Here is a 12,422-nt window from a genome sequence, read left to right on the forward strand (position 1 = left end):
AGTTCCCTTTTCCCTCTTCTTGCTTTTAAGTACTGATTAAACGCCACAAGTGTTCTCATTTATTAACAACAACTTTTTCCTCTATTTGCTGACCTGGAAAGTGTTGTGCAACATCTGAAAGTCGCAGAGAAGCTGTGGAAATCCAGAGTTTCAGTAAAACCTGAAGAACAGTGGCGTGGGAAAGACTGTGGACATACAATGGGGAACAAAGCCCAGAGGAAGAGAGAAATGTGGTAAGTTTTGGAGGCATATGAATCCCAAGCCCCTGACTGTCCTACCCAGAGAAAGTCTTTCAACACTTAGAACCCTCCCTTCCAAGGTACTATTGCCATATTTAGACTAATAGGACCATAGAAATGTTTGGGTTGGAAGGGACCTTAAAGATCATCCAGTTACAACCCCTCTGCCATGGGCAGGGACACCTCCCACCAGGTAAGGCTGACCAAGACCCCATCCAACCTGGCCTAGAACACCTCCAGGGATGGGGCAGCCACAACTTCCCTGGGCAACCTGTGCCAGTGCCTCACCACCCTCAGCGTGAAGAAATTCTTCCTTATGTCTAGTCTAAATCTGCCCCTCTCCAGTTTATACCTGTTCCCCTTCATCTTATCACTACAAGGCTTTGTTAACAGTCCATCCCCAGCTTTCTTGTAGCCCCTTCAGGTACTGGAAGGTCACTGTAAGATCTCCTCGGAGCCTTCTCTTCTCCAGTCTGAACAAGCCCAACTCTCTCAGCCTATCCTTGTATGCGAGGTGCTCCAGCCCTCTGATCACCTTTGTAGCCCTCTTCTGGACCCGTTCCAACAGTTCCATATCCTTCATATATTGAGGATTCCAGAACTGGACACAATACTCTAGATGACGTCTCACAAGAGAGTAGAGGGACAGAATCCCCTCCCTTGACCTTCTGGCCACGCTTCTTTTGATGCAGCCCAGGACATGGATGGCCTTCTGGGTTGTGAGCGCATATTGCCGGCTCATGTCAAGCTTCTTATCCACCAGCAACCCCAAGTCCTTCTCTGCAGGGCTGCTCTCAATCACATCATCCCTCATCCTGTATTGAAATTGGAATTGCCCAGGTGCAAGACCTTGCATTTGGCCTTGTTGAACCTCATGAGGTTCACAGAGCCCCACTGCTCCAGCCTGTCCAGGTCCCTCTGGATGACATTCTGTCCTTCCAGTGTGGTAACTGTACCACTCAGCTTGGTGTCATCTGCAAATTTGCTGAGAGTGCACTCGATCTCACTGTCTATATCATCGAAGAAGATATTAAACAGCACTGGTCCCAGTACGGACCTCTGAGGGACACCACTTGTCACAGAATTCCCCATATTTGCGGAATGTGGGCATGGGACAGAAAAATCCTGGATTCTGACTCCACATGACTGTTTTAATTGGGAAGCAACTTGCTTCCTGAGGCAACAGAGAGGAAATCAGGTTTTACCAACAAGCAATGCAGTGATATCAAGCAGCTCACCTAGTTTAGAGCAAACCTCACATTTGAGCAGACCTAACTTGTGCTCATAACTAGCATATTTTACTAAATTACAGAGGTATTGTAAGTTTACAGAGGCACAATCTCTTCTGAACAGGAGATGAGGTAAAAAACATCCTTTGGACAAATTCAGCAGTACCTGTAGTATACTAAGGAAAAAAAAGTTAATGTGAAACTCTCTGGTGACTTTAAGTAGTTTCAAAAATCAATTCCACTCTGTATTATTCTGTTCTCTCTTATTCTGATAATTGAGAATCATTTTCTTCAGCACTGCAGTGCTTTTAACTGACTCACACACTCCTCAATCACCTGCAAAGGCTTCCATAATAAGCATCAAAGTAGTACTGCAAATGTCTAATTCTTTAGTTTCGCTTTCACTGATTTCCTCTATTAAATTAGTATTCATAATTGCATTTGGACACTGCTCTGACATTTCTGAAGCAGCTTCAGTGCCTCTGGAACTGAAGAGAACATCATATTTTAATTCTTTTTTGGTGGAGGTCTCAAACTCTTTCTGCACAGCTAAGCCACTAACCAGAGGAGAGAGCCAGCCTCTTCCACCATGAGACAAGCCCTCCAAAATTATGCCTAAGATAAGGATGAGATCCACTGAGGACCAGACCTCACACTGAAGGAGTTGAACAGATAAAATCATGCCACTGCATTTACAGTGTCAGCTCTTAGAGGGAGGGTTTACTGAAAAAAAAAAGAAAGCAACAAAGCCCTGATCCTCTACAATCCTTTGTCCAAGCAAATCTATCACATTATATTGGAAAAAAAAATAAACTCTGCAGAGTGGACCTTGAGGCTCACATTTCTGTGTAGGATTGATGTAAATTTGATGCTAAGTTTAAAAAACTTAGCCCATTTTTTGCTGGGTACCAGGAGAGGCTTTTTATAAACTTGAATAGCAGAATAGGAGAGAACAACAATTATGCATGCACACTCCCATTCTGTGAGCAGCAATAGCTGTATGTCGACTCTTGTATACGATACGCTCAGTCATCTCGCAAGCTGTAATCACAACACCAGAGTTTCATTCATCTCTTCTCACCACCCTCCTGGCGCTCAGCCGCCTCGGCAGGAGCACAGAAGGCAGGGTGGGATGGTGAGAGGTAGATTACTTCATCTGCATAAAAGTAACTGCAGGGTGGGAGGAAAACATATCATAATCAGAACACGGGACGGAAATCAAGGTTTCTACCAACTCTAAGTTGTGATCCTTGGCAAAAAAAAAGCTCTCCAACCTCCATTTTTCCACCTGCAAAGGGAGGGACAGTGAGGCATGGGGAGGATTGAACAGTAGACATCTATAAGCACCTGGAGGCCGTCTCAGATGGCAGCAGGACCTTTCCCAGGCCAGGAGGACTAGCTGCCCAGCCTCTAAGCCCCAGACAGAGTCAGTGGTGGCTTGGGATTTCAGGAGGGTGTTACTACAGTGGCCTTCATCCCCAGAGCAGGAATCATAGAATCGCTATGTAGGATCATTGAGTCCGACCGTACCTGTCCACTACTAAACCATATGCCTGAGCACCTCATCTACCTGTCTTTTAGATGCCTTCAGAGATGGTGACTCAACCACCTCCCTGAGCAGCCTCTGCCAGTGTCTGATAAACCTTTCGGTAAAGAAATTTTTCCTGATGTCCAGCCTGAACCTGCCCTGGTGCAATTTGAAGCCATTTCCTCTCATCCTACCACCTATCACTTGGGAGAAGACAACTCCACCTACCTACAGCCTCCTTTCAGGCAGTTGTAGAGAGAGAAAAGATCTCTCTTCAGCCTCCTTTTCTCCAGGCTAAACAGCCCCAGCTCCCTCAGCTGCTCCTCGTAAGGCTTGTTCTCCAGCCCCTTCACCATCACCGGCAGGACCAGGGAGGTGATTGTGCCCCCATATTCATCACTGGTGTGGCTGCACCTCGAGTCCTGTGTTCAGTTTTGGGCCTCTCACTACAAAAACGTTGAGGTGCTGGAGCGCGTCCAGAGAAGGGCAATGAAGGTGGTGAAGGATCTGGAGAACAAGGGTTGCGAGGAGAGTCTGAGAGACCTGGGGTTGTTTAGCCTGGAGAAAAGGGAGCTAAGGGAAGACTTATCCATGAAAGGAGGTTGTAGCCAGGTGGGTGATGGTTTCTTCTCCTAAGTGATAGATGACAAGTTGAAAATGAATGGCCTCAAGTTGCGCCAGGAGAGGTTCAGATTAGACATCAGGAAAAATTTCTTCACCGAAAAGATTCTCAGACACTGGCAGAGGCTGCCCAGGGAGGTGGTTGAGCCCATCATCCCTGGAGATATTTAAAAGAGGATGGATGAGGTGCGTGGGGACGTGGTTTAGAATTGGACAGGTACAGGTCGGCTTGATGATCTCCAAGGTCTTTTCCAACTTAGCAGTTCTATGATTCTGTGATTCTACCGCCCACGGGCACAACGCAGAGACCCCACAGCTGTTCCCCACGCCCCCAAACGAGCTCGGTTTTGGGGGACTGCAACGGGGAAGGAGGCTGCAAGAGGGTCTGGGGGACACGGCTGCAGGGGGGGCTGCAAGGGGGAGGCTACAAGGGGGCTCGGTCCGCACTGGGGGGGCTGCAAAGGGGGCTGGGGCTGCACGGAGGGCGGGGGGGTGCTGCAAGGGTGTCTGTGAGGGCACTGCTGCACGGGGGGGCTGGGGCTGCAAGCGGGGAGCTGCAAGGGGGTCTCGGAGGGCGCTGCTGCACGGGGCAGGGGGAGAAGGGGGGGGCTGCTGCCCGAGGGGAGCTGAGGCTGCACGGGGGGGAGGGGGGAGCTACAAGGGGAAGGGGCTGGTACTGCAAGGAGGTCTGGGGGCGCAGTGCGGGAGGCGGTGCGGCACGAGGGGAGCTGGGATTCAAGGGGAGAGCTGCAAAAGGGGGGTGTGGGGGGCGCTGCTGCATCGGGGGGGAGCTACAAGGGGGAGCTGTGGCTGCACAGGGGGGCTGCAAGGGGGGCTGGGACTGCAAGGGGGGAGCTGCAAGGGAGGGCTGGGGCTGCAAGGGGGGGGCTACGAGGGGTGACTGTGGGGCACGGCTGCACGCAGGGAGCTGGGCCTGCACGGGGGGGGGCCGCAACGGGGTCTGTGGGGGGGAGCGGCTCCACGGGGGAGCTCCAAGGGGGGGTGTCCGGCGCTGCACGGAGGCCCGTGGGCGGTACGGGGGGCGGTGCTGCCCGGAGCAGCCGGGGCGGTGCTTTGCCGTGCCCGCCGCTCCTCCCCTGCCGTTCGCTCTCCGCCCTCTCTCGCAGGCGCGGGTGTCAGCGCGGGGCCGGCCCTGCCCCCGGCGCCTCCCCGAGGTCGCCCGAGAGGCGGAGGAGGAGCCGGTGGCGCCGCTCGGTGCCGCCCGGGGAGGCAGGACACAGCCCGTCCCTCCGCCCCGGGGCCCCGGCGTTCCTGCTCCTGCGGCGGCTCCGGGAGAAGCGGCTTTCCCGGGAGGGATTGAAAAGTTATTCCAGGTACTTGACCTACCCTCGCCTTCCCCCCCCCCCCCTTTCCTCCCCCCCGCATCAACTTTGTGTTTCGTTTTATTGCTTTTTATTTCATAACTGAGAATGATAGAGGTGGGTTCTAAGCGCTTGGGGCGAGGGAAGCGGCTGCATAACTTGGTTCGCTCCCTGTAGCCAAATCGAACCTCTCGGCTGCACCTTTCTCTGCCAGCTTTTAAATTGCAATTTCTTTCTTTTTTTTTTTTTTTAAAAAAAAATAAAATAAAAATAACGTGGGTCTTATTCACCTGTGTGTTTTGGACCTGCTCCCGCAGGCATGTCTTGGGGGACGCCGGGCGTGTTGGGGTTGTATTTGTGGAGCGGTGACGTTATTTTATGATGTCCCCAGGGGAGGAAACTCTTGGGCTGTGTTTGTACAGCACCTTCTGCAGCTGGTCCAGGTCCTGCCTGACTCTGGTTTGGTAGCTTTGACAGGGCCAAATAGCCCTCGAGCGATGGTGTTGCTGAAAGTTGGCTTCAGTCAAACCATCCCGCTGCACAGACCACACTTCTTGAACAGCAGATGTATTGAAATGTGTTGTTTACTGTCTCTTGTCCCTTCATTCTGTGTTTGCAAAGCGGAGACATAATTCATAATTGCAGCTTTTTAGGGTTATGCAATTAACAACGCACTTGAGATAGCAGTAGGCTTTTGATCTGGAAAAAAAAAATAAACTATTTAAGTATGTCTGGGTTTTCAAAGTGGTAGAGTACTTTTCCACCGTCTCCTACCACTTAGCGTTTGCCCATAGAGCAAGCCAGGGAGTTCCTGGTAGTGTTTCTTCTAGTGCTGTATTAGGTAAACCTTAATGAACTAAATTTTCTATCTGATGATGCTCCAGGGTGAGATGGCAGTTCATCAGAGTGTACTGTAGCGAATGGATCAGCATTCAAGCATGTTGTCGCTTTAAAGAGAATTTATGTCAGTATAAAACACATTTGCAACTGTATATATATATATATATGTATATATGGGTATAATATATATATGAGTATAATATATATATGGGTATAATATATATAAGTATAAACTGGAGAGGGGCAGATTTGGATTAGACATAAGGAAGAATTTCTTCACTATGAGAATGTCGAGGCACTGGCACAGGTTGCCCAGGGAATTCGTGGCTGCCCCATCCCTGGAGGTGTTCAAGGCCAGGTTGGATGGGACTTTGGACAGCCTGGTCTGGTGGGACGTGTCCCTGCCCATGGCAGAGGGTTAGAACTGGGTGATCTTTAAGGTCCCTTCCAACCTAAACTAATCTACTATTCTATTTTAGGGAAATAAGGAAAGGTTTTTATGTTTTCTGTCCCTTCCTGCTTCTGGTTTGTTAATTAGACCAATTAGTCTTGAGAATTCAAAAACTAATTTTTTTTATTTTACCTAACAGAGTTAGTTGAACCAATTCAGGGTATTTAATCTCTCCACGAACCTTGCTGTATTTATGGCCTTAGTCCAACATGGACTAATGGACTGACACCTTTGCTGCTATACTAGACTTCCATAGGGCAGCAGTCACTCAGTGGTCTTATAATTACCATTACTGGTTTTAATCCTTTTAAAAAGGCAGTTATTATTCATGAGGTCCTGTTAGTCAGAGCTCCATTAACAATATTTTTAGTCATCTCCAAATCGAAACGCGCTTTAAAAAAACGTCGCGTTATAATGTAAATGCAAAGAGGAGTGGAGTTTATTGAGGGTATGCAATTTAAAAACAAACCCCATATACTCAACCTGACAGAGCATGAAGGGATTATCCAGACTTGACTCATCTGTGTAGACTCTGTGTTTCAGCCTGACTGCTGAGCTGAGCAGCTCTTCACTGGAGTGATTTCACTGCCTGCTTCTCTGCTTTGTACCAACCTTAATAAACATTATTGGTATTCCAGAGCTGTTTATTTTTTTGAAGAAAACTAGGCTTGCAGTCAATGAGGCTTGAAGAGATTGGAGATTCAGTTCAATATTTGATGAGTCTATTTACCATTCAGTTTTACGTAGGTAAGTCAAAAACCTTTTGGCGTTTTCTTCTGTGAGATCTTATACATCCTACATGCAATTGAAAATACTCCTCAAGTGAGCTGGAAAAAGTCATTTCAAAGTCAGCTAGAAGTGAAATGAGGAACTTGTTTGGCTCAGGTCAGTATTTATTGTCCTCAGGAATGGCTATGGCTAAGCAACTCTGTGTTTGGTAGAAAGGAGATGCATGATTCAGTTTGACTTCTTTCATTACAGAAGTCATAAAGTCTTGTTTGTTTTTTTCTGCATCAGATCCGTAATGTCCGGCTTAAAACCGGTACATCTTTGCGGGAAAAAAAATAAAAAAATTTGCTCTTGAACACTTCAAGCCTGTGTAGGTTTTTTCACTGGTTGCATTTTGTTTTCCAGTTAAAACAGATTCAAATCGGGATTTGCTAACCTCAGCTTCCAATCATGGATCTCTTCATAGTCTGTATTTTAATTAATTCTTAAAAATGAAGTGTTCGAAAGACAGTGACAGTAGTAAGAATGGGGGGAAGTGGGTTATAGTAACTAAGAGTAAGGTCAGAAAAGGTGTGATGTGATAGCATAAAACTCCTCTTTCTCCTGTACTGTATATATTATTCTGCTGCCTTTGCTGTTCTGTGAAACACTGTCCCACATGTAGCTAGGAAGTTGTGGACTGGATTTTTTTAAGTTATTCAAGGGAGATTTCATCATTTCACTCATTTCCGTCGTGTTTGTTGCCATGGCAGCCAGCCAGGGGCCTTATTAGTGATTAAGGTGGTTACATTTTGGTTTCTATCTGGAGATACTGGAAACTATATCTGAGGTACTGTGAGAAACAGATGTTGCACAACAACTGCAGTAAGTTGTTTCTATGAAAAGAGTGAAATGTTTCTGTCCTTGGACTGTAATAATTATATAGTGGTGCTTTGTATCTCTCACTATTTTTAAAATGCCTCCTGTCTTCAAGCTTACATTTATTTACAATAAAAGTACTACTTGTACCATATGTTTAAAGCAAGAAACCCATTAAATGAACAAGCCCATATTTTTATGCTTGGAAGAATTGACATTTACTTTATTTTAGTTACTGAATTCTATGTTGAAGGTAAAATATGACAAAAGCAAAGGTGAAATACAGTAACAAGAAGCAAGGTCTCTTTTTTGTACCTTCTGGTATCAAACTGTAGTCGCTTCTAGTTAGCACATAGCTAGAAAATCAGTTATAATCTACTCAGAATTGCCTTCAGGTAGAGTTATGAGGCATTTCTCTCTCTCCCTCTTCCTTTTTTTCCTCTTTCTTTTTTTCATCTTTTTTTTTTTTTTTTTTTTTTTTTTTGTAATTATTACCTTCTTCTCTCTGTGTCCATATTTCTTCCTGTTCACGTTGTATGGAATAGGCAGCTCTCCAGAGTTAGACGAGAAAAATATTGTACGGATATACGGATATTTTTCACTGTGAAGCTGTGTGCCTTTAAATATTTTTGTACTAACAGCTTGAGGCTCTGTCAAAAAGTATATTCCTTACTGTATTATTTAGTGATGTGCAGAAACGGAGGAAGGTTTTCATAACCTTGGGGTTTTGTGCTTAGTTGAACTAGGCATTTCTCTTTTACCTATCGGGATTGATTACTTCAGGGTAGATCACATTTCTCCTGTAAAAGGCTGAGCTTGCACTACCAAAAATTCAAATGGTGTTTTGCTTAGTATGGGCTAGACACTGACTTTCCCATTCTGCAAGGATATTGTATCCCCCACTTAAGGAATTATTTTAGCTTTTTGATAGACTCAAGCTCCATTCATTCTTGAATCATAGCTGCAGAACGAGAATGTTTTGAAAGAGCACTTTAATTTTCAGACTTGTACTTCTGCTGTCCCGACTGGGAAGGTCCAGACAACTCTTTTTCAAAGTTTACCCTGGGGAATAACGAAGATCCCTCAGTGCAATTGCGAGATTTGTCATTCTTCCAGGCTCATCTCATAGCACATGCCAGCCTACCTCTCCTGACTGCCTGGATATTTTAGGGCTGTGTTTGGTTGATTTATGATACTGGTGTAGTACTTTAAAATTTGACGTATGTCATCCTCCTCCTTCCTGGGAGGTGAGATGTCTGTTTATATATATTTAAGTACATGTATATATATGGGTAGATAAATACAGAACAGAATACTAGATCATCCTAAGGTCTGCCATCCTTTGGATGTAGAAAGCTGCTATGTGCTCACAAATACCGGTCCCAGTACCTCTTGTGTTAGACCAAAGTGATTTGGTTCTGAGTTCTTTCAGGATAAGTATGTCCTTTGCATAAAACTTCTGCAAGATTATGCAAAGTATTTAAAATGTATTCAGTGTCAGAATTGTGGTTTTCTTGAGGGTAGATAGTGAGGAAACTGAAACTATGTTCAGGAGGAGAGATTTTACTTAATAGGAAGTTGTTATTTTGAGAAAAGAATGGAGAGACAAAGCGAGACATTCAGTGGTTGGGAGTGCAGGAGAGTTTAATGGACGTTAATAATCCTCCCAATGGAAGAAATACAGTAATTTCTTTTGGTATGAAAGGAATGTCTTGGGAGGTGGTTGAAAGTTGCAGAGGAGTGCCAGAGATTGGAGAAGTCAGTGAAACTGGAGGTGTTCAGCAGTAAATGTGACACAGGTTATTGCAAATGCCTGAAAAGCCATCTGCTTGCTGTGAGTAGGTAAAGCTCAGAGGCTGAGGCGAGTCTTAAACATCTGAGTCCTTTAGTAATTGACAAAAGCTGTCATAATTCCTTAATGATCGTTTGTGCAAGCCATCCTCCCTGGTGAGCTGTAAAAAGTAGTGTGTTAAGTTGCGAAATCAATGAATCAGCCCCATCAAAGTTTGAAGTTTTGCGATGAGCTGAAAATTTCTGTTGTGCTATGACTTAAGACCTTTTATCTTAGGACTAATGAAATTTGGTGGTTTGGCAGAAATTGTCTGGAAGAGAGACAAGCTGCAATTCCTTTAACGTAAGTTGCTTTCCTAGTCTTCTGTTGTTCTGCAAAACATTAACCTGAGTAGCTGGTATCTATACATCCTCGTCTCTGTGCTTTCCTAGTCGCCATTATAGTTGGTCCCCTGACTCTTGTCATCTGTAAAGCTAATGTTTGAATCATTGAATTATCTAATCTCTGCAGCATCCATGCAGAGCCTTATCCTTGGTGAGAGACATCTAATACAAAAAGTACCATCGGTGCTTCCATGGAGATATCAGCTTTAACAGGAGAGTCTGAGGGCCTCATAGTTTGCAGTAACATGCCCTATGATCTTTCCACCTTAAAACATTCAACCGATTTGAAAACCTGGGATGATTTCTCCTTCAGCAATAATTCCAATACGTACTATTTGTAATGCCAGATACACCTCTGGAAATGGTTTGTTCTGGCTTGGGAAGGGCTGTGATGTACAAGTGCCCAGGGCTGTGCACCTGGGTTCACGAGCCTCTGTAGCAGCTGCTTCTGGGATTGCTGCTGCCATTCTTGCTGGGCTGCCAACTGGGCTTTTGCCGCTCTTGCCAAGCTGTGAGTTGGACTGAGTGTTTCTGGAACTATCGCTGTTGGAATAACAGTCTGTGTTTCTTGAAGTTGTTGCTGAGCTGCAGCCCATGCTTACTACTGAAAGATCGAAATCGGAGTTTTCTGCTTCAGCTGTTGTTTCCCCAGCCACTTGTTCGCTTGTCTGCTAACAGCTTTTATTGTAGCTGTTGTGTGGAAGAAAATAACATCTGCTATCGTGCATACATTGATGAGACTTTCATCTGTTTCCAGCAAAAGACTGTATGCTCATGAACATATTTTGATGGTACCGACTAGCTGGAGTTTGACCTTGTTAGCAAGACTCATTTGAAGTTTTGACTTACTTTCTGTCTGCCTTCTTCTCGGCATTGGTTATCACTTATGTTTTAAGTGAAACTTGGTGAGCTGCTCTTGCCTGATAAATTACAAGACATTAAACTACAGTTTTTCACATAGATTTAGCATGTGCTTGCGCTGTGGAATTGCACAGCCAATCTTTTTCAAGACTCAAATTAATTGCTCTTTGGTTTCAAGAAGTTTAACTGTGTTGGTAGCATACATGGTCTCTCTGTAAGGTTTTGTTCAGTATTTGGTGATCATCTTCCGTCTGATTTGTTTGCAGCTCCAAAATTTTGTGAGGTTATGGTAGCGGTCTATAGTTCATAGGGGAGACCTTGCTAAATTTCAGACATTGGTATCCTCCAAACTGCTTACATTTTGATGTATATAGCTGTTGCAAGAGAGACCTCAGATAAGCAAACTCGTTACAGTGAAAAACAAGCATCACCGCATTAAGGCTGATCTTTCTTGCTGTGCTCTACGTACTTCCGTGAGCTGTTTGAATTGCTCCTCTGCAGCTTGGATGCACTCATTGGTATGCCCGTGGGAGCTCTGGAGAGAATGCGTTTGTAGCAGGCAGACTGAAAAGAGATGCCTCGAGTAGGCATTATAAATAGAGTTTAGTTCATCTGCTGACATGGAATGCTTTTGTGGAAAGTGAGGCCTCATCCGTTGATAAGTGCAAGATGATGTTGCAAAAATAGGTAATAAGGCCAAATAAGCTGTATTAGCAAGAGAATAGCCAGAAGATCGAGCAGAGTGATCATTTGCCTCTTCTTGGCACTAATGAGATTGCATTTGGAGAACGGTCCAGTTTTGGTCTCCGAAGGTTAGGAGAAGACACTGACTAGAGCAAGTCCAGTGGATGTCTGCCAAGGTGATTAGGGGGCTGAAGGTATATCACATACAAGGAGACACTGGGAGAGCTGAGTTTGTTCAGCCTTACTAAGAGAGGAGTAAGGGGGATCTGATCTGATGGCTGCCTTCAGCTGTGTAACATGAGCATATAGGGAAGACAAAGTACTCTAGTGGGAGGCATGCAGCAAAAGGGCGAGACATAGCAGTCACAAGTTACGGTGAAGATGTTCTTGCTGGAGATGAAGAAAAATATCACTGTGAGGATGCTTAAACACTAGGATGAGTGTCTGGGGAGGTTGTGGAATCTCCAGCCTTGGAAATGCTCAGAAGTAGAAAAAGGCACTGAACACCCTACTGTATCTGATCCTGTGTTGAGTGCGTGTTTGTTGGACTAGCTGACCACTGCAGATCCCTTCCGAACTAAATGATTTGATTCTAAATGATAATAGCATCACCAGTTCAGAATTAAGTCTTTCCATTTAGAACTGCCATTGTCAGATCTAACTTCATGATAAGGTGGGACTCTGAAGAGAAACAAATGAGCTCTGGGGGCCAAAAAGGGCTTGAAATATAAACTTCACTGAAGGAATCTGTGCAGATATTCACAGGACTAAAATCTATTTGCCTTTCCAACTTTCAAAAAAGGGGATGAGGAAGAAAAAAGGATTCAGAAAGTGGAAACCAAACAGAAGGAATTTTGCTCTGCAATATTAATTTCTCCTTTAAAA

This window comes from Cuculus canorus, chromosome 1, assembly GCF_017976375.1.
Source record: "Cuculus canorus isolate bCucCan1 chromosome 1, bCucCan1.pri, whole genome shotgun sequence".
NCBI lineage: Eukaryota > Metazoa > Chordata > Aves > Cuculiformes > Cuculidae > Cuculus > Cuculus canorus.